We start from the raw sequence: 22962 nt of genomic DNA, 5'->3' as shown, positions 1-22962 counted from the left end.
GCCATGGGGATCTTAACATTGATTCTTCCTTCTTCTGGAAGAAATGTAAATTCCTGGTAGAACTTTGGAATGGGGCTTGGGAGCTCTGGAGCGGGATCTCAGTAGTGTTCCCCTTGAGTGTGTATAGTATTCAATCCTGTGCTCTATATGTCCATGCAACTGCAAAGTCCATTCCTCACTTTCAGGGACCAAGAAAGTACATAAAACTAACATGTGGTCATGTCATCTATTAATCCTGAGTCAACATTTCCCAATGCATGTTCTGCAGAACTCTATTTCCTCCAGACCCTCTGTTCAAAAATGCACTTTGATACAGCAGCGAAGGGCCAGATAAGGAGTCTAGGGCACTCTGAAGAGCAGGAAAGCTACACTGGTAGAGAACAGGCAGCTGCAGTAGCACGAGATTTCTGACGCTCCCCGATTCCTACCCGTGGGCTCATTATCTGCAAATCCTGGAACTGCTCTAGACAACATCGTTTCAACTAAACTAAAGCCATTACCCCAAACCAGGTCCTGACACATCCAAAGGGAGCATGTGATAACACTAAGAAGACATTTGCGATAACACTAAGAACATGTTTGCTCAGGGGCTCCAGGGCCTCAAGCAAGGACACTGATAGGAGACAGGGTGGGAGGATGCGCCCTGGGCAGCCAGCTTTGTAGTAAGTGCATGAAAGTCTTCCGTAATTGTTTGCTAATTGCGTGTACCACAGAATAGCAACACTTAGTCTCTTGAAGAACCTGGATTTTTTTTCCTTTCTGATAATAGAAATTGTGTATTCTTTTTAAATCCTGGTTGCTAGAAAGATCAGAGTAAAACTGGATATTTAACACAGATTTCATGACAATTCGTGGATGGAATCTCTGTTTCCTCCTTCTCTAAAACCTGACTTGACTTATATTTTATATGCAATATATTAACTCTTTACTGTAAGTTTTGTCAAACATTTTTTTGGATAGAATAGAAACAAACAGGGAAAGGAGTGAATGAATGAATAAATGGTCAAAAGAATAACGATGAACAGCTTTGGGTTAAAAAGGAGACATACATAGAAGCCTTCCCTCCCTTCCTTTAGATTCCTCACTGACTCCATTCTTCCCATCCCTTCAAGAAGCAAGTAACAACAGCTCACTTAAAGGTTAGTAATTTCAATGAAAAAAGTTAACCGGGCAAGGAGTCTTTTTTTTTTTAACTAGGTGTTCTATTATGTAAAAAGAGTGCTGTTATTTAAATACAGTTTCAATTTGTTCAGCCTCTTGTCAAAAAGGAGAGAACCCTTATCAACGTAAGAAGCCAAAGAACACCCACAATGACAGGTGGGACACTGCTGGGATTTTGCAGGTGCTTTAGAAGGACCTTGACCACTGCAGCCTCCTGCGGATTGTAAAAGCCCATTCATGCTTGACTGGGCTCTGAGGAGTGGCGGGACTCTGTAGACCTCCTCCAACAGTTGTCTTGGCCTCCATTCCTGGGGACAGGCCCAGAGATTCACGGCTGTTCTGCCCTAAACTTAAGGATGAAGGTGGCAACTGCAAGAGCAAGTGCCGCTGGCCTAGGGATCGGGCCACATTCTCACAAACCAAATGCACTGCCAATTCAGCATTCAATCACTGTGGCTGTCTTCCTAACCGGCCCTTTGCTCATAAGAAACAAAACTTTTACTTGTTTGCTGCTTCTTTAAAATTGCCCAAAACACAAAATGGCTGCCAGGAGTCCTGGATTCTAGTCCTTGAATTCCTAGAACTTGTTGAGTGACCCTGTGCAGTCACTTTGAGTTCCTGGGCCTCTAATCCATTATCTGTAAAATAAGGGACACAATTCAAGGATCATTGAGGACAATTCATCCAGCTCAAATGCTGTGTGATCCTGTATCATTAACCGAGGCTGTCTGTAATCTCTGCTTCAGGTACCTTTTAAAACGTTCATTCTTGCACTAAAAAATCATCTGATAGCCTGGAACATACCAGGTTTCTTATTCTGCCTTTCCACTATGGATCCCAGAGGATTCTTTAGTTTTAGTTTTAGGTTTTCTTTTGCTTAAATTCTAACTTAGTCTCAGCTAAAAATTCCCCCTTTCTTCCTTGTAAACTAAAAATTCCCCCTCTTTCTTCCTTATAAACTCTGGAGCTTTGAAGCAGCAGCCTTGGCTTCCTGCCAAGAATCAAAACCAACAGCTTTGTTCTTTTGCTCTACCTCCTATAGACAGGCTCTGATAGGAAAATGCCGTTGGCTATTTGTTTGGTCTTTGGCTGAGAGCATATTTAACACACAATGTGGATACCTATGTACAGGGCCAATGAGAACAAATTGCAGGCGACTGAGCACGGAAAGTATGTTGCTGGGGCACAACATTCCAACCACCACTCTCATAGCAGTACAAATATCTCATTCTTCACCTTTTAAAATATTTGCCTCTTGTTTATATAGTGCCTGCATGTTTGCAGAGCACATTCACTGGACACTTTTTCATGGGCTCAGAGGGGGTTTGCATTGCAATGAATCTGAGAGGTCATTCTAGTCCAACACACTGCACAAAGCAGGGGCTATCTCAGAATATTCCTGAGATGTGCTCACCTGCTTAAAATCATTCAGAGGGAAGATGCTCACTTTAAGGCGCAACCCACTTCAGTATCGATCCTCATTTTGAGGAAAGTATTCCAGAAAAGGAGTCAAATCGCACTCCCTGAAACTTCTGCGCATCAATCTAACCCAAGCTCTCTGTAGCTCTGGACTAAAGTCAGTTGTCTGTGAGCAGAAAATGGCAGCAGTCGGCTCCAGGTCATCACTGAGAGCCTGCTGTTATTGCGGCCTGCTCGAATCTGATCCCAAGTATCCCACCAGCTGCTCTTTGACTTTGAAGCTCACAACAATCTAAGCACAGAAATGTATGCACCACAGCTACAGCACAACCAAGATACTGCCAGGGAAGACGCTAGTGGGGCACAGGTCTCTGAATGTCGTAGCTGAATACAGTAGCTAAGGTGTCTCCATGAAAAGTATTATCGCCAGTTGAGTAAATAAATGGCTCATGGCCTCTCACTTTTATCCCAACTGGAAAAACATTAAGAGCTTTTTTTATACCAAGATCAAACAAAGCCATGATTTCTGTTTCACTCTGCATTGGGCTAATCGATGTTTTGACAGTTCAGTTCTGGTAACAGCAGTGCACACTCTAATTCTCTCTGGAAAGTGAAGGAAGCACTGCCCTGTATTTTCCTGACTTCAAGTTTATACTCTGGTAATCTTCCAAAAACTTCCCATGGCTGCCCATCTTACTTCCAACAATCCCTGAACTCACCGCAGCCCCTTAGGCTGTCCCTCCTCCCACGTGCCTGGGTCCTAACCACTTCTTTCTGGCTCTTGGCTTCAATTTCTTGGGGCCCTGCATGGTGGCCTCTGTCCTTCCCAGGAGGCCATTTCCCCAGACACCTGCTAGACTCACTCCATCCTGTCCCACAAGTCTCTGCTCAAAGGTCATCTTAGTGGAAGTCCCTTCTCTGAACTCCTGATGTAGAACGGCTATTCCCCTTCCCAACTTTATCTCTTCTTTCCCTGCAAAACCCATCCTCACCTCCTAACATGTGTATGTATAATCTCATTGAGAACCAAAATTCTGTTTTGCTTACTGCTGTGTCCCCAACGTTGACTTGCAGGCTATTGGCTTTGAAAAAAATATGTGTATTTGTTGAATAAAATAAAAGAAAATAGCTAATCATGATAACGGTATTGTTTCTGCACCTTCCCAGTCCCCAATTTGGGAGAAATCAAGTAAGGCTTGTGGCAAAACCCTGAGGGACAAGAATCTTCTGTCTTCTCCCTCCTTAATTCTTGGCTGGGCCAGTCCTAGGGAAAAAAACCTCAACCTTCTGTCCTATGGATGATCTGAAAAAGTCTCTGTATGCACTGAAGAAGGGAGCTCACAGTCTGTAGACGACAAACACCAGCAACTAGCAGGGTGTAGTACACGACTGGGCTCCTCATAAATTAGAAATGATTTATGATGTCCTTCTGGGCATGGAGAGGTAGCTGTGGAGCTGCACTCAGGAAAAGAGGCTGGAGCATATGCCGCTGGCTTTTTTCTGCGGATACTTGGCCGGGATTTCATATTACTCTGGAAATATCTGTGAGAGTAAATCTTGTAGTCAACAAGTCACTTGTGTTTTTCTTTGGCGAGGAAAGAGAGTCCTAATTCTCAATTCTAACACCATTTAATGACTGGACAAAATAGAACAGCAAATAGAAGACTATTAAATAAGCGTGCCATGTTATCTTCTCAGTTCTGAGTACTGAATGGCCTCACTGTAAAACTGTGACAGAAACACACAAAACCACTTGTCTCGTGTTGAAAGTGTTCTACAAGAGCCTGGCTCGGCTTTGCCCCTCTTCAATAGCAGTTGCAGAAAACAGAATGTCAGAAAATGGTCTGCTTTTAAAAAGATCTTCACTAAGGCAGAGCTAAGTCATTTAAAGAAACAACCACCTCAATGCCACCCAACAGGACATTTGCAAAAACCTTCCAAAACATCCCAAGAATGTACAGCAGAGATACAAAGCCAACATCCCCACCTAAAAACACTCAGGGGTCTGGCGATTTTTTTGTTTATCTGCTCCAGCCACTCCCCTACTAAAGAATTCTACAGTCTGTGGAACAAGTTGGACTTGGAATGGCAGCCAAGCTTTACAACCGGTCCCAGTGAACCATTTTTCCCATCACTTTCCTTCCATCTCTTTTTTGCAAGCCTGGTGTTAAAGTCAAACTTTACTCCTTGCTATTTCCTAAACATCTGCAGTTCTTCAGCTCCATTCCTTCATGCATTGTTCCTTCTTCCTAGAATTTAGACTGTTTCCCTATCCCTCTCCGGTGAAATCTACCCTAAAATTTTAAGTTCTCTTCACACAGTAGCTCTGCATGGAGATCTCATTATCCTGATGGGCTAGAATTTTGTGTTCCAAAAGCACTTTCAACTAACTTCTCTGTGCCTCAGCGTCCTCATCCGCAAAATGGAGAGATAGCAACTACTTTTCCGGTTCTTTTAGAGACTAAATAGGTTAAACCAAGTAAAATACTTAGACCAGTACCTAGGATCTAGAAAGCATTCAATACATATTAGCTATTAACTATTATTTCTGTTATAGCACTTACTAAGTTGTTCATTACTAAATTCATGTGTATGCGATTGCATATTCACGATTCTAGTCTAAGCCTTCTGAGGGATGTCATGTTTATCATTTCATTCCCATAATGCCAAAAATAACATATCGCACAGAGTAGATATTGGGGACCTAAGTGTCTTTTTTGGGGGGAAGGCATGTCTAGCATCCTTTTCTACTTCTTTTAGAAATGGTCTTCCTGACATTTTTCCTTTGGGAAACCACATTCCCCCTCTCTTAGTCCATGTCATTTGTAGAAGGCTAACCTCATCCCTGGGCACAAGGCTCTTGGGCTCCTGGGCTTATCCAATCAGAGCCCAGTTTCTCCCTGGCACTGGTGACTGGTTCAGAGAGGGACACATGCTCAAGTTGCAGAAATAAGATCCAGGCCCAAACAATTTGCTGGAACAATAGGAAAGCAAGGCTTTCTCTTTCTTCTGGAGCTGTTAAAACCAGATAAATAAGAGCAAGAGTGGCTAGCGGCCACCTTGCCTCCACAAGAGGAGAGTTGAAGTTAACAACAACAACAACAAAGCCAATAGAGCGGAAATACAGACTCAAAAGAGGGAGCGAGACAGGTTCCTAATGAGATGGCTTGTAAGCACCTGGATCCAACCACGCCTGAAGGTTGTATGCCCCTGGATTTTTTAGTTACATGAGCCAATGAGTTCTCTCTTTCATTAAGCTTGTCATGATTCATCAGCAGTGAAGAGCCCTGACTAATCAAAAAAGTATCAAATAAATGTTTTTTTTTTTTTTTTTTTGAGATGGAGTTTCACTCTTGCCACCCAGGCTGTAGTGCAGTGGCATGATCCCAGCTCACTGCAACCTTCACCTCCCGGGTTCAAGCAATTCTCCTGCCTCAGCCTCCCAAGTAGCTGGGATTACAGGCACCCGCCACCATGCCCAGCTAATTTTTTTTGTATTTTTGGTAGAGACGGGGTTTCACCATCTTGGCCAGGCTGGTCTCGAACTCCTGACCTCAGGTGATCCGCCTGCCTGAGCCTCTCAAAGTACTTGGATTACAGGCGTTAGCCACTGCTGGGCGCAGTGGCTGGGCGCCTCAAATAAATGTTTTTAAATTGAATTTTCTTCCAGTAGTCACCACAGATTCTCTAGGTTTTTGAGGGCAGAAATATGAAAGGAGAACTAATATAGCCCCTCTTTACCCACTGAAGAGTTTGAAACTTGGCCAGGACTTAAGAAAGAGGAAGATGAAGAGATGTGTGTTCCTTCCTCCTCTTGGGAAATTACTGTCCCAACTTCACCCAGAAATCTGATAGTAATCATCTATTTCTTATGTGCTTGGAGAACATTTTCCTATTTATTTTCTACCCACTATCCCTAAAAGATAAGCTAGGCAGTTCTTCTTCTTCTTATTTTTTTTTTTCAGATGAAATCTCACTTTGTCACTCAAGCTGGAGTACAGTGGGGCCATCTTGGCTCACTGTAACCTCTGCCTCCCGGGTTCAAGCGATTCTCCTGCCTCAGCCTCCTGAATAGCTGGGATTACAGGCGTGCGCCACCATGCCTGGCTAATTTTTATATTTTTAGTAGAGATGGGGTTTGGCCATGTCGGCCAGGCTGGTATTGAACTCCTGACTCCTTCTCCTGCCTCAGCCTCCTGAGTATCTGGGATTAAAGGCGTGTGCCACCATGGCTGGCTAATTTTTGTATTTTTAGTAGAGATGGGGTTTCCCCATGTTGGCCAGGGCTGATGTTGAACTCCTGACTCATTCTCCTGCCTCAGCCTCCTGAGTAGCTGGGATTACAGGCATGTGCCACCATGCCTGGCTAATTTTTGTATTTTTAGTAGAGATGGGTTTTCGCCATGTTGGCCAAGGCTGGTCTCGAACTCCTGACCTCAAGTGATCCACCTGCCTCGGCCTCCCAAGTGCTGGGATTACAGGCGTGAGCCACTGCGCTCAGCTAAACAATGATTTTTATTTTCCTCCTCATATAAGGGTATTGAGACTTCGAGAGACTAAATACATTTTCCTCACACAGTAGGAACCTGGTTGAACCCAGGTGTGTCTAACCAAAAGACTACTGCTTTGTATTCTCCAATCTGAGTTGATAATTGCAAAGATTCCAACTTTCCCACCAGAGGTACGCTGCTTTCTGATTTTTCTTAAGAAAGCAGACAGCAGAACACTTTTTAAAGTTAATTTTAAACGGGTATTTTTTAAATTGTAGTACATTCTCACAGAGTTCAAATTATAAAAGGATACAGTGTGAATTCTCACTCTCACCCCGCCTCCCAACTATTAGACTTGAACCTCAGCCTTACTCCACAAGCAATTCTCCACTTTTATTAGTGTCTCGTGTATCCTTCCAGACATACTTGAACAAATATTCATTTTATTTTTTCTTTTTCTTTTTTTACATAAAAGGTAGGATGTTTTGTAATAGTTGTTCTGTTTTTGTAAAAGTATCAGAGGCGTGTGAGCCCGAGCAACTCCATCTTGAATAGAGGCTGGGTAAAATGAGGCTAAGACCTGCTGGGCTGCATTCCCAGATGGTTAGGGCATTCCAAATCACAGGATGAGATGGGAGGTCAGCAGCACAAGATACAGGTCTTAAAGATCTTGATGACAAAACAGGTTGCAATAAAGAAGCCAGCTAAAACCCACCAAAACCAAGATGGCCACAAGAGTGATCTCTGTTCATCCTCACTGCTGCACTCCTACCAGCGCTATGACAGTTTACAAATGCCATGGCAATGTTAGGAAGTTACCCTATACGGTCTAAAAAGGGGAGGCATGAACAATCCACCCCTTGTTTAGCATGTAATCATGGCATAACCATAAAAACGGCAACCAGCAGCCCTCAGGGCTGCTCTGTCTATGGAGTAACCATTCTCTTATTCCTTTACTTTCTTAATAAACTTGCTTTCACTTCACTTTATGGACTCCTCCTGAATTCTTACTTGTGCGAGATCCAAGAACCCTCTCTTGGGGTCTTGATCAGGACCCATTTCCTGTAACAAAAGTATATAATAGTTTACAAATTTCAGGTAGTAGGAGGTCACAGATAAGACCGAGGTGGGAGGAGGGAAGAGGTGATTGTCTTTGACCTGGGCAAACAGCGGAAGCAAACGGCCGTGGGAGATCAGCCCGTGGGGACCTATGGTTCTAATTCCGAAGGGATAAAGGTCCAAGAGTCAAACAATGAGCAAGTCCTCAATCCCAGAAGGGCCGGGAAGTACAAGCAATCTCAGGAGAGTAATTAGAAGTGAGGATTTGAGTGCTACGTGTAACACAGCCTGTCCTTCCCCTTCACTCGGACTCTTGCAAACTCATAAGAAACACAAATGCCTAAGACAGGTGTTTTTGAATTCATCTAGTTCAAAGAAAAGCTTGCGTGTTTCCATTTCCTGTTTCTTTACAGTAAAAGATGGTAAACCTAAGACACAGTGACACCACAGAGGGGACCAATGTTTGAAATACGAATGATAATCATCCCTAGATAAATTACATTCTAATCTCATACCAAAAAGAACAGGCTAGAGAACTGATTTTAAAGTGAATCTCGCGGCTGGGTGCGGTGGCTCACACCTGTAATCCCAGCACTTTGGGATGCTGAGGCAGGTGGATCATGAGGTCAGGAGATCGAGACCATCCTGGCTAACATGGTGAAACCCCGTCTCTACTAAAAATATAAAAAATTAGATGGGCGTGGTGGTGTATACCTGTAGTCTCAGCTACTTGGGAGGCTGAGGCAGGAGAATGGCGTGAACCCAGGAGGTGGAGCTTGCAGTGAGCCAAGACCCTGCCACTGCACTCCAGCCTGGGGACAGAGCGAGACTCCGTCTCAAAAATAAATAAATAAATAAAGTGAATCTCAGCTCTAAATGGTAATGAAGCTTTTCAAACTAAGAGATCATAAACAATAGACATTGGAAGAGAAGCTCCAGCGAGCCTGAACTTCTAACACCCTTCTCCATGATCTGCTTTCAATCTACACATTTCAGGGACTCAATACCTTTGATCAAGATGGGATAATATCTCATTTCAGCAGTCAACAGCAAGCAAGATTAGATATAAAAGAAACCTTAGTGACACTAAAGCATCCTAAATGAAGACATTCCCATTCATTTAATTTTTTTTTCTTTCTTTTTTTTTTTCTTTTTTGAGACAAGGTCCCGCTCTATCACCCAGGCTGGAGTGCAGTTGCACGATCTTGGCTAACTGTAGCCTCCACCTCCCAGGTTAGCCTCCTGAGTAGCTGGGACTACAGGCATGCACCACCATGCCCAGCTAATTTTTGTTTTTTGTTTTTTTTTTAAGAGATGGGGTTTTGTCATGTTGCCCAGGCTGGTCGTGAGCTCAAGTGATCAATTTACCTTGGCCTCCCAAAGTGCTAGGATTACAGGCATGAGTCACTGTGCTGGTCCCAACTCATTTAAAGATCTAATTCTATTGCCCTGGGGTAAAGGTGGCTGAAATTCTTCGTATCTTAGGCTGATCTTTTCAGGGGGGTCATGAAAAAAATGTATAATCTTTTTTTTTTTTTTTTTTTTGAGATGAGTCTCCCTCTGTCACCCAGGCTGGAGTGCAGTGCCACAATCTCGGCTCACTGCAACCTCTGCCTCCCGGGTCAAGCGATTCTCCTGCCTCAGCCTCCTGAGTAGCTGGGATTACAGGTGCCCACCACTGGCCTCAAACTCCTGACCTTGTGATCCGCCTGCCTAGGCCTCCCAAAGTGCTGGGATTACAGGCGTGGGCCACTGCACCTGGCCAAAAATGTATAATCTTTAAAAGCCTATTTTTTATTGAGTTGAGCCATGAACAATACATATTAAAACAACACCAACTCACGTAGGTGGGGATAACCAGTCTAAGTTGTAAAAGATTTGAGTAGGAATTTCCCCAAATCCATGTTTATTACTCTCATTATACATATCCAATCAGACCAGTTTTCTTAAGATGATTAAAAAGTTTATTTTCTGGAGCATTCTTCACATTCTGGCCACTACCTACCATCTTGCCTACACAACAGAGAGCACAGTATTTGTAAAGAACAGCATTCCTTTGGCAAAACTGGTCCAGGCCTAAACTAAAGCAGAAGAGAAAAACTATACCTGATTCCTGCCCAACCCTGCAGTGATAGGAAAATGGGTAATTTCAACTAAAGTTTTTATTTTCTAAGATAAACACAAAAATGCGGTTTGGGGAAATGTAACTTTTCACTGTAGCTGAAACTGTAACACTTAAGGTTTGATAGCAAAGCTAAGTTTGTACTTAGACATTATGCTCTCTTTCAGTAATCCCCCCTTGCCACTCTGTGTCTCAAATATTCTGATTATTAGGGTAATATCAGGGTCTCATCCTTCTTGAAGACTGAAAGGCTATGAAATGTAGAAGGAAGAATATATTTCTCTTAATATATACTACATATAGTAGAATATTTTATACAATAGATTAGAATAGACTGGGCTGGGTGTGGCAGCTCATGCCTGTAATCCCAAAGCTTTGAGAGGCCGAGACAGGAGGATCACTTGAGCCCAGAGTTCGAGACCACCCTGGGCAACATAGTGAGACCCCATCACTCTAAAAAAAATAAGAAATAAAATTTAATTTAATTTAAAAAGAATAGACTGCTATATACTATATAGACATATATATAATATATATATTTCTTTTTTTTTTTTTTTTTTCCGAGACAGAGTCTCTCTGTCACCCAGGCTGGAGTGCACTGGCTTAATCTCGGCTCACTGCAGGCTCTGCCCCCCGGGGTTCACGCCATTCTCCTGCCTCAGCCTCCCAAGTAGCTGGGACTACAGGTGCCCACCACCTCACCCGGCTAATTTTTTGTATTTTTAGTAGAGATGGGGTTTCACTGTGTTAGCCAGGATGGTCTTGATCTCCTGACCTCGTGATCCGCCCGCCTCAGGCTCCCAAAGTGCTGGGATTACAGGCGTGAGCCACCGCGCCCGGCCATATATATATTTCTTAAGAGGTCTAGAATATGTTATGTGTAGAAGTATTCTTGTCCTATATTAAGTTTCCTGTATAATATTTACAGAAAGGTATAAAATAAATATTATTCCTATATAATATTTATATAAAGTTCAAGGTGTTATATTACATTATATATAATAGACTTCTATATAATAGAATACTTTTATATAGGATGTATTCCAATCCTCTTAAGAATATACCTTTGTGTTCAAATCTAGACCCTGCAAGTTATTAGTAGGTGATCACAGGCAAACTCCCCAACTTCTCTGAGCCTTTGTTTCCACATATGAAAACACAGGCACTAAAACCTAGCATGAATAGACATTAGGATGATTAAAATATCTTGTAGGCCGGACGTGTTGGCTCACGCCTGTAATCCCAGCACTTTGGGAGACTGAGGCAGGCGGATCACGAGGTCAGGAGATCGAGACCATCCTGGCTAACACAGTAAAACCCCATCTCTACTAAAAATACAAAAAAATTAGCCAGGTGTGGTGGCGAGTGCCTATAGTCCCAGCTACTCGGACGCTCAGGCAGGAGAATGGCTTGAACCTGGGAGGCGGGGCTTGCAGTGAGCCGAGATCTTGCCACTGCACTCCAGCCTAGGTGACAGAGCAAGGCTCCATCTCAAAAAAAAAAAAAAAAAATTGTAAAGGGTTTGGCACCAATTATAGACCAAAGAAATAGGAGTTTTTTTCTCCTCTACTTTCCGTTCCTCCTGTATACATTTGTATATTCCTTGATAATAATCCACCGATATTTTCACTTTGACATGCTTATTGACCTAGAAGGCAGCATAGTATAGGGATTAAGAATGAAAACTCAAGGCAGGGTTCTGAGGATTAAATACTGGCTATGCTTTGCACAAGGCCTGGAATTTAGGGTGAGTTACCTAACTTTTCTGTGCCTCGCTAGTTTACTCAGGAGTAAAAGTGAGATTATAATAGTAACCTGCATCATAGGGTAACTGGGAAGATTACAGGCATTTAAAACAGTATCACACAGGCTGAGCAACATAGTGAGACTCCATTTCGACAACAAATTAAAAAATTATCTGGAAGAGGCAGGAGGATTGCTTGTATCCAGGAATTAGAGGTTACCGTGAGTTATGATTGTGCCATTGCACTCCTGCCTGGGTGACAAAGAGATAACCTGTCTATAAAAATTTATTAAATAATTAATTAAAAGAGTGCCTGACACATAGTAAAAACTCAATGAGTTAGTTATCATTGTTATTAGTACCCACATATCTTTTTCCTATATTAAGTTTAATCCTAAATAAAACTTCAAATGAGTAACAGAAATACGTTTTTTAAACTTTAATTTTTTTTGAGAAAAACTACTTTACTTCACAATGCTACACATACAGAAATTACCCAAATTATCCAAAGGGAACATTTTCAAGCCTCATGGGGTAGTAACTAATTTGAACTTTTTAGCATTGAATTGAAATGAAAAACTCAGCAAAAAGAAAAGACGACAGAATGCCAGCAATATGTCACTGTCTTACTTAACACAGGTGATTAAACTTTCATTGGTGTCAATAATGTTTTGCATTTGATTCATCTAAAGTTTTTTTAAAAAAACATTACTGAGGGTTAAGTGGTGGGGTGGGGGGATGGGAAGTTGTTGAATGGGCACAGAGTTTTCATTTTGCAAGATGAAAAAATTCTGGAGGTCTGTTGTACAACGATGTGAATATACTTAACACTACTGAACTGTAAACCTAAAATGGCTAAGATGGTAATTACATTATGGATTTTAAAATAAAATCAAATTGTAAAATATTTTTGGAGTATAGATTTCTATAAATGCTGAAATGAAAAACAGATGAGAAAGAATTTTCATCGTGATAATGCATAATGAGTTTTCTAGTAATTTTCTAATATCTAGTCTTCTTTCCAATCATGTTTTTTTCTTATCTTGTATTTTTCTACACAGCCTCTTACGCCCTGTCTTATAGGTACTAAGTAAACACTTATACTTTGGAATAAAGAAAACTTCATGAGTACCAATTTCAAAACTTAGAGTCTAGGCTTGGGAATCAGTTGGAGAAACCTTCGGACAAAAAGTGTTATAAGCCTAGATGAGCAAACACCTAACACAAAAGAAGTAAATATTAAGATTGCATCTTATATTCTAAGTGAGAAATAAATCAGGAAAATATGTAAGCCAAAAAACAGTCATTTTCCAGGACTTAGTCCTCAGTGATAAGGACCAGATTCATATCACAGGATGAAAAAGACAAAACAAAACCACAAAGGGAAATAATATGCAAAGGAAATAAAATAATGGGCTTTCCTGACATGAATTCTCTGACCCAGGCCAGAAGGGCTTCGGTAGTACCTTTAAGTGTTTAAAGTGGCACCACTCCAAAGGAAAATGAAATTAGGAAATTATCCACCCAAGCAAGGGATATAAACAATTGGATCTTCTCTTAAAGCAATACAAACCCACTTTGTCTCAACCCAATAGAGGCCTTATTTAATTAAGATGTGGGTGGGAACAGTGTTCCTTTTCTCCACATCCCCCTTAGCAATCAAGTGTGATGAAAAAAAAAGGGAAAGCAAGTTAACAATTCTGCAATTCATTCTGTGTGTGATTTTTAAAATGTGTCATTTGTCATCAGAAATCAGCAAAATCAGTAGCATCCATGTCTCCTTTGAGAATGTTTTCACGGAAGGCTCAGTAAAAATGCCTTGCTTATCTGAATTCACTAGAAAAACCTAACTCCCCCTGGAAAAGACGGGAGGCTTGAGATACTAGTCAGGTCTATGGTGCAACACATTTAAATCCAGAGCTTGGCTTGGATTAAACACAATATCCCACTTTCCAGAATGTACAGGAAGCAAGGGAGACTCCTCAACTGCATTTAGAAAAAAGATTTCATGGTTTTATTGATCTGTAAGAGGTAGGACCTGATGGTTAGGCCATTTATTGTGCAGCTGGGCTATTCTAAACCCATGGTGGAAGGATCCCATATTTATAAAACCACTAACTTCAATTATGACAAATGCACAAAAAGTTAGCACTCATATTCTATTACTCTTTCCCATAAATGGGTTTTACCACTAGAATAGACCTATAATGAATAATAAATGCTCCATAAATAAAAAGATGGGCCATAATGAGTCTTTTCATCCACCTATGTATAAAAAGATTGAACCAAGAAAAAAAATCCGTTCTACTGGGAGAAAAAAAGGAGAGAAATAATTAGTCTCCTTTACATTTACAGCACATAGAGGAAATCTGTTTTAACACAATTATATACCTTTAGGAAAATAATAGTAGATATTTTTTAAAAGCATAAACAATAAAAGTATTATATAATATCTCTTGCCCACAGAATTTCTAGCACTCATTTGGTCTGATTAGGTTTTGCTGTGAAATACACAAGAACACAAATGGTTGAATTAAAATACAACCCCCACCCCACTTCCTTTTTTGAGAATGATGTTCCCACATTGACCTTTGCAATGCTGCCATACAGAGCAGTCACAGTTACTTAAGGTCATTATCCATTCATGAGAGAATAGCTCTCCACCCTACCCACTAAATTGGTAAAATATTCATTTAGTCTATTATGGCTTTTCAGGGTTTCTTGGGGCTGTTTTAAGCAACTCTCAGTGGTATGAACACTAAAGAAGGATTGAAAACAAGTACAGTCACTCCCTACCTCTCGCCCCAAATCCAGCACTTTCCAAATCAAAAAGATTCACTTGCAAATGTTCCATATATAGGATGGGATAAGGTCCATTAAGAGCCATTCATTCATTCATTCGTTTATTCAATACACATTTACTGAATGTTTAACATAAGCCAGGCACTATACAAGTTCCTTTGAGATCTCACCAAAGAAGAAAACAAAAATTCTTGTTCTCATGGAATTTATAATCTACTAGGAAGTGGGGTCAGATAATAAACAATAGAAACAATTTATAAATGTTAGACGGTAAAATGTGCTATGGAAAATGAAAAAAGTAAGGTAGAAAAAGAGGAGGAATCAGGCTAGGCATGGTGGCTCACATCTATAATCCCAGCACTTTGGGAGGTCAAGGTAGGACAATCACTTGAAGCCAGTTGGACACCCAGCCTGGGCAACTGAGCAAGATTCCATCTCTATGAATTTTTTTTTTTTTTTACATTAAGCTAGGTGTTGTGGTGCATGCCTTTGGTCCTAGCAATTTGGGAGGCTGAGGCAGGAGGATTGCTTTGAGCCCAGGAGTTAGAGGCTGCAGTAGAAATGATCACACCACTGCACTCCAGCATGGGTGAATAAGCAAGACCCTGTCTCAAATAAATAAATAAATCAGAAAAGAAAAGACAAGGAGGAATCAAAAGTGCTGAGTGGAGCTACTTTATACCCACCAGGATAGCAATAATAAAAAAAGACCGGTAGTAATAAATGTTGGCTGGAGTGTAGAGAAATTAGAATGCTCTTACACTGCTAGTAGGAATATAAAATGGTGTGGCCACATTGAAAAAGTTTGGCAGTTCCTCAAAATGTTAAACGTTGAATTACCGCATGACTAAGCAATTCCATGTCTAGGTATATAACCAAGATAAATGAAACCAAGAGAAGTGAAAACATGTATGTACACAAAAACTTATATACAAATGCACACAGCAACATTATTCACAATAGCCACCAATAGAAACAAACCCAACGTCCAGCAACTAATGAATAAATAAAATTTGGTATATTCATACAATGGAATGTTTAGTATTTGATAATGAAATGATGTACTGATACATGCTACAACATGGATGACCAATGAAAGCTTGCTAAGTGAAAGATATCAGTCATAAAAGACCACATATGTATTGTGTGATTCCATTTATATGAGATATCAAGAACAGGCAAACCCGCAGAGATAGAAAGTAGAACTGAGAGACTGGTGAAATGGGGAATGACTGCTAATGAGTATGGGATTTCTTTCTAGAGTGATGGGAATATTTAAAATTGATTGTGGTGATGGTTTCACAGCTCATGAATATTACTAAAACCTATTGAGTTGCACATGTTAAATGGGTGAACTGTTTGGTATATCAATTATATGTCAACAAGGTCATTTAATTGAAAGAATTCTGGGGGAGAGGAGAGATTTGAAATAGAACAATCCAGACAGATCTCACTGAGAAAGTAGCATGTGCACATAGACTTTATTGAAGGAGATAAGGCAGTTGGTTAACCATAAAGAAATCTAGAGGAAAAGTTTCACTTTTTTTTTCCATTTCAAAGCACCAGAGGGCCTGTTTAAACTTACCCAAGTTAAAAGAGATCACCTGAATGGTCCTATAACTATAAAAGAAATTGAATATGCTATTTAAAATCTTTCAAAAGAGAAATCTTCAGGTCCATAATGCTTTACTGTTTATTCTACCAAACATTTCAAGAAGAAAATAACAACAATTCTACACAATCTCTTCCAGGAACAGAAGAGGAGGGAACAGTTGCCAACTGATTGTATAAAGTTGGTGTTGCCCTGATATCAAACCTAGACAAAGATAGTGCAAGAACACTACAGGCCAATACCATGAATCCTCAACAAAATATTATTCAATACAATCCAGCAACATATAAAAAGAATACTACACCACAACACAGTGGGGCTGGCCGGGTGCGGTGGCTCACGCCTGTAATCCCAGCACTTTGGGAGGCTGAGGCGGGCAGATCACCTGAGGTCTGGAGTTTGAGACCAGCCTGACCAACATGGAGAAACCCCATCTCTACTAAAAATACAGAATTAGCCGGGCATGGTGTCGCATGCCTATAATCCCAGCTACTCTGGAGGCTGAGGCAGGAGAATCGCTTGAACCTGGGAGGCGGAGATTGCTATGAGCCAAGACCGTGCCATTGCACTCCAGCATGGACAACAAGAGCGAAACTCCGTCTCAAAAAACAAAACAAAACAACACAGTGGGACTTATCCTAAGGATGCAAAAACTGGTTCAAAATTCAAAAATCTGCCAATGTAATCAACCATAACAGTGGTCTAAAGAAAAAAACCCAAATGACCATATCAATTGATCCAGAAAAAAGCATTTGAGAAATCCAATATCTATTCATAATAAATACTCTTAGAAAGTCAGGAACAAAAAGGAACTTCCTCAACCTAGTAAAGGGCATGTATAAAAACCTTCAACTGGGCCGGACGTGGTGGCTCACGCCTATAATCTCAGCACTTTTGAAGGTTGAGGCAGGAGGATTACAATGTCAGGAGTTCCAGACCAGCCTGACCAACATAGTGAAACCCTGTCTCTACTAAAAATACAAAAATTAGCCAGGCGCAGTGGCACGTGCCTATAGTCCCAGCTACTCAGGAGTATGAAGCAGGAGAATCGCTTGAACCCAAGAGGCAGAGGTTACAGTGAGCCGAGATCGCACCACTGCACTCCAGCCTGGGCAACAGAGCAAGACTCCGTCTCAAACAAACAAACAAACACACAAAAAAACACCTTACACTAACGTCATACTTAATGAGTGCTTTCCCCCTAAGAATAGGAACAAGGCATGGATATCTCCTTCACCACTCCTATTTACTGTTGTAGTAGAAGTCCTAGCTGGTGAAAAAAGGGAAGAAAAAAATAAAAAGCATGCAGGTTAGAATGGAAGAAATCAAATGATTCCTATTCACAGATGACATAATTGTCCATTTAGAAAATCCTAAGGTATCTTCACTAGAACTACTAGAACTGATAAGTGAGTTTAATAAGGTAGCATGATACAAGGAACAACTGGAAATTGACATTTAAAAATATATATCGTTTACAGTAGCTAAAAAATAAAACATAAGTATAAACTTATTACTGTTTTCTAGAAACTTCAAAATGCTAATAAAAAAATGGAAGAGCTAATCAAATGGAGAGGCATTCCAGTTCATAAATTAGAAAGTTCAACATGGTATAGATATCAATTCTACACAAACTGCAGCATAGATTTAATACAGTTTAAATAAAAATCCTAGCCAAAAAAAAGTACCCCAGCAGTAACTTTTCAACAATAAAAACAAGTTGGTTCTAAAATTTAAATGAAAGCCAAACAAACTAGATTAGTTAAAACAATTTTAAATGAAGAATAAGGTTGGAAAATCACACTGCCTAATTTTCAGACTTATAAAGCTATAATAATCAAGACAGTGTGATACTGGTGAAAGAATAGACACAGATTAAGAGAATAAAGTAGTGAGTCCAGAAATAGACCACATATATGTTGCCAATTAATTTTTGAACAAAGGTGCAAAGGTAATTCAATGGGGGAAATGATAGTCGTTTCAACAAATGCTGTTGAAATTTCTTACACATGACACCAAAAGCATGATCTGAAAAGAGAAAAAAAAAAATTGTACTTCATCAAAATTAAGAGTCTTTGCTTTTAAAAGACACTGTTAAAGAATGGAAAGACAAGCTACTAGAGCCTGGCAGAAAATATCACCAAGTAACGTATCTGACAAAGGCATTGAACCTAGAAGATATAATACTCTCAAACTCAACATTAAGAAAACAAGCTACTCAGTAAAAATTGGCCAAAAGACTTTTACCAAAGAGAATATGTGGAAGAACAATATATGCTTATTGATTTTTAAAACAGTACAAAAGCAACTTAATAGAAAAAGGATAATCTTTTCAACAAATGATATTGAAATAACTAGACATTTACATGCAAAAAACCAGCCTTGACCCAAACCTCACCCCTTGCATAAAAATGATCCTAAAACTGATCATAGATCTAAATGTAAAACATAAAACTATAAAAACATTTAGAAGAAAACAAAGGATAAAAATCTTTGTGACCTGGGATTAGGCATGACAAGAGACCAAAGCATGATCTATTTTAAAAGAAGCTGATACGGTGGATTTCATTAAAATTAAAAATTTTTCCTCTGCAAAAGGTACTGTTATAAGAATGAAAAGACAATCTACAGAGTGGGAGAAAATATTTGCAAATCACATACACAACAAAGAACTTGTATCTAGAATACATAAAGAAATCTCAAAATTCAATAGTAAGAAAACAAATAACCCAATTAAAAAATAGGCAAAAGACCTGAATAGAAACTTTATCAAAGAGGATATATGGATGGCAGGTATGTACATGAAAAGAAGTTCATTGTTGGATGAATATTTTGCAAATATTTTCTCCCATTCCACAGATTGTCTCTTCACTCTGTTGATTGTTTCCTTTGCTGAGCAGAAACTTTTTATTAATAGTTTAATATAGTCAAATTTGTTCCTTTTGGTTTTGTTGCCTGTACTTTTGAGGTCTTAGACATAAAATCTTTGCCTAGACTGATGTTCTAGTGTTTCTCCTATGTTTTCTTCTAGTAGTTTCATAGTTTTAGGTCTTCTGTTTAAGTCTTTAATCCATTTTGCGTTGATTTTTATATACTATGAGACATCCATGTCTATTTTCATTCTTTTGTGTTTAGATATTCACTTTTTCCAGCACCATTTATTGAAGAGGATGTTCTTTCCCTAATCTATATTCTTGGCACCTTTATCAAAAATCAGTTGGCTGTAAATATGTAGTTTTATTTCTGGGTTCTCTATTCTATTCCATTGGTCTATGTGTCTGTTTTTATGCAAGTACCATGCTGTTTTGGTTACTATAGCCTTGTAATATATTTTGAAGTCAGGTACTATGATGCTTCCAGCTTTCTTCTTTTTGCTCAGGATTGCTTTGGCTGTTTGGGCTCTTTTTTAGTTCCATACAAATTTTTCTATGTCTGTGAAAAATGTCATGAGGCTGGTGGATCACTTGAGCCCAGGAGTTTGAAACCAGCCTGGGTAACATGGTGAAACCCTGTCTGTACAAAAAAATATAAAAAACTAGCCAGGTGTGGTGGTGTGAGCCTGTAGTCCCAGCTACTCGGGAGGTTGAGGTGGGAGGATCACTTGAGCCCTGTAGGTAGATGCTGCAGTAAGCATCTATGCTGCACTCCAGCCTAAGTGACAGAGTAAGACCTTGTCTCAAAAAAAAAAAAAAAAAAAAAGAAAGAAAGAAGAAAGAAGAAAGGAAAGAAAGAAAGAAAGAAAGAAAGAAAGAAAGAAAGAAAGAAAAGAGTCATCACTGATTTTTATGTTGATTTTGTATCTTGTAACTTTACTGAATTTGTTTATCAGATCTAAGAGTTTCTAGATATAAGATCATGTCATCTGCAAAGTTTGTCTTTCTCTTTTCCAATCTGGATGCTTTTTATTTCTTTCTCTTGCCTAATTGCTCTGGCTAGGACTTCCAGTTCAATAGGAGTGGTAAAAGTGGGCATCCTTATCTTGTTCCAGTTCTTAGAGGAAAGGCTTTTAACTTTTCCCCATTCAGCATTATGTTAGCTGTTGGTTTGTCATATAAGGGCTTTAATATGTTGAGGTATGTACAGGGAACTCAAATAACTCAACAACAAAGCATCAAATAATCCCATTAAAATGTGAGCAAAAGATATGAATAGACATTTCTCAAAAACACATACAAATGGCTAACAGGCATATGAAAAAACCGCTAATCATCAGGGAAATGCAAATCAAAACCACAATGACATATTATCTTACTTCAGTTAGCACGGCTATTATCAAAAAGACAAAAAATGACAGATGTTGGTGAGGATTCAAAGAAATGGGAACTCTTACACAGTGTTGGTAAGAATGTACATTAGTATGGCCATTACAGAAAACAGTATGGAGGTTTCTCAAAAAAACTAAAAATAGAGCCACCATATGATCCAGCAATCCCGCTTCCGGGTACTCACTCCCCCAAAAATGGAACTCAATATATCAAAAGGATACCTGCATGCCCATGTTTATTGTAGCACTGTTAACAATAGCCAAGACATGGAATCAACCTAAGTGTCCATCAAAGATGAATGGATAAAGAAAATATGATTATATACACACAATGGAATGCTGTTTGGCCATAAAAAAAGAATAAAATCCTGTCATTTGTAGCAACATAGACACAACTGGAGGAAATTATGTTAAGTAAAATAATCCAGGCACAAGAAGACAAATACATGTTTTCACTCATAGGTGGGAGTTTAAAACAGTTGATCTTATAAAGGTAGAGAGTAGAATGACAGTTACGAGAGGCTGCAAAGGGTGTGTGGGTGTCAGTGGGGTAGGGGATAAAGAGAGGCAGATTAACGGGTACAAACATACAGTTATATCGAAGAAATAAGTTCTAATGTTTAATAGCACAGTAGGGTGACTGCAATTGCAACAATGTATTGTATATTACAAAACAGCTAGAAGAGAGGATTTGAAATGTCCCCAGTCGTAGAAATGATACATGTTTGAGGTGATGGATATCCTAAATACCCTGACCTGATCATGACACAGTATATGAATGGAACAAAATATCACATGTATCCTATAAATATACACAAATATTATGTATCAATAAAAAAGTTCAACATCATTAGCCCATTAGGGAAATTAAAACCATGACAAAATACCACTACATACCTACTAGAATGGTTAACATAAAACTAATTACAGCACAACTATGTTCAGAGCAGCAATATCCACAATCACCAAGAGATAGATGCAGCCCAAATGTCCACTGACCAAAGAATGGATTTAAACAATGTAGTATACTACACAGTCTTTGAAAAAAGGAAATCTTGTCACATGCTACAGTATGGATGAAACTTGAGGACATTATGCTAGGTGAAATAAACTCGTCACAAAAAAATACTATCTGAGTCCACTTATATGAGGGATCTAAAGTAGTCAAATCCATAGTTATAGAAAGTGGAATGGTGGGTTACTGGGGGGGGGGCAAAAAGGAAGTTGTCTAATAGGTATAGACTTTCAGTTCTGCAAGATGAAAAAGTTTCAGAGATCTATTTACAGAACAATGTAAATATATTGAACACTACTGAGCTGCACATTTAAAAATGGTTAAGATAGTGAATTTTATGATAAATGTTTCTACCTTAACAATAAAAAATAATGCCAATACTAAGTGTTGACAAGGATGTGGAGCAACTGAAACTTTTCTCCGCTACTTGCAGGAATGCAAAACTCTGGAAAACTGTTCGGCATTTGCTTATAAAGTTAAACACACATTTAACATATGACCCCAAAATCCCATTCCTACACATTTTCCCTAGAGAAATGAAAACTTTTGCTCACACAAGAACTTACACAAGAATGTTTACAGCAACTTTATTTATAATTACCCCAAACTAAAAACAACCCATGTGTCTTTCACATATGGATAAACAAACTGTGGTACATCTATTCCATGAAATACTATTCAACAAAAAATGGAATGATGAATACATTCAACAACCTGGAGGAAGCTCTCGTGAGTCACTCTGCAAAGTGGAAGAAACCAGTCTCCAACGATTTCACACTGAATGATTCTATTTATATGACATTCTTTTTTTTTTTTTCTTTTGAGACAGAGTCTCTGTCGCCAGGCTGGAGTGCAGTGGCGCAATCTCGGCTCACTGCAAGCTCCGCCTCCCGGGTTCAAGTGATTCTCCTGCCTCAGCCTCCCGAGTAGCTGGGATTACAGGCACCCGCCACGACGCCCGGCTAATTTTTTGTATTTTTAGTAGAGACAGGGTTTCACCATATTGGCCAGGATGGTCTCGATCTCTTGACCTCATGATCCACCTGCCTCAGCCTTCCAAAGTGCTGGGATTACAGGCGTGAGCCACCGCGCCCAGCCTATGACATTCTTGAAACAACAAAACTATGGTGAAGAAGAACAGACCAGTAGTTGCCAGAAGTTAGGGGTTGAGGGAAGGGGTGCAGAATAGGGTGCGACCATAAAAAAATAGCACAGGGCCGGGCGTAGTGGCTCACGCCTGTAATCCCAGCACTTTGGGAGGCCAAGGTGGGTGG

General features: G+C 39.8%; 1 protein-coding gene across 8 annotated transcripts in view; it reads right to left on the bottom strand.

Moving 5' to 3' along the window:
- The window catches only part of PHACTR2 (phosphatase and actin regulator 2), a 294797-nt gene that overhangs the window by 84655 nt on the left and 187180 nt on the right, over positions 1-22962 (bottom strand). The window lies entirely within an intron of this gene.

The sequence above is a fragment of the Hylobates moloch genome, unplaced genomic scaffold, assembly GCF_009828535.3.
Source record: "Hylobates moloch isolate HMO894 unplaced genomic scaffold, HMol_V3 SCAFFOLD_2, whole genome shotgun sequence".
Lineage (NCBI taxonomy): Eukaryota > Metazoa > Chordata > Mammalia > Primates > Hylobatidae > Hylobates > Hylobates moloch.
This window is presented reverse-complemented; position numbering and strand designations above follow the sequence as displayed.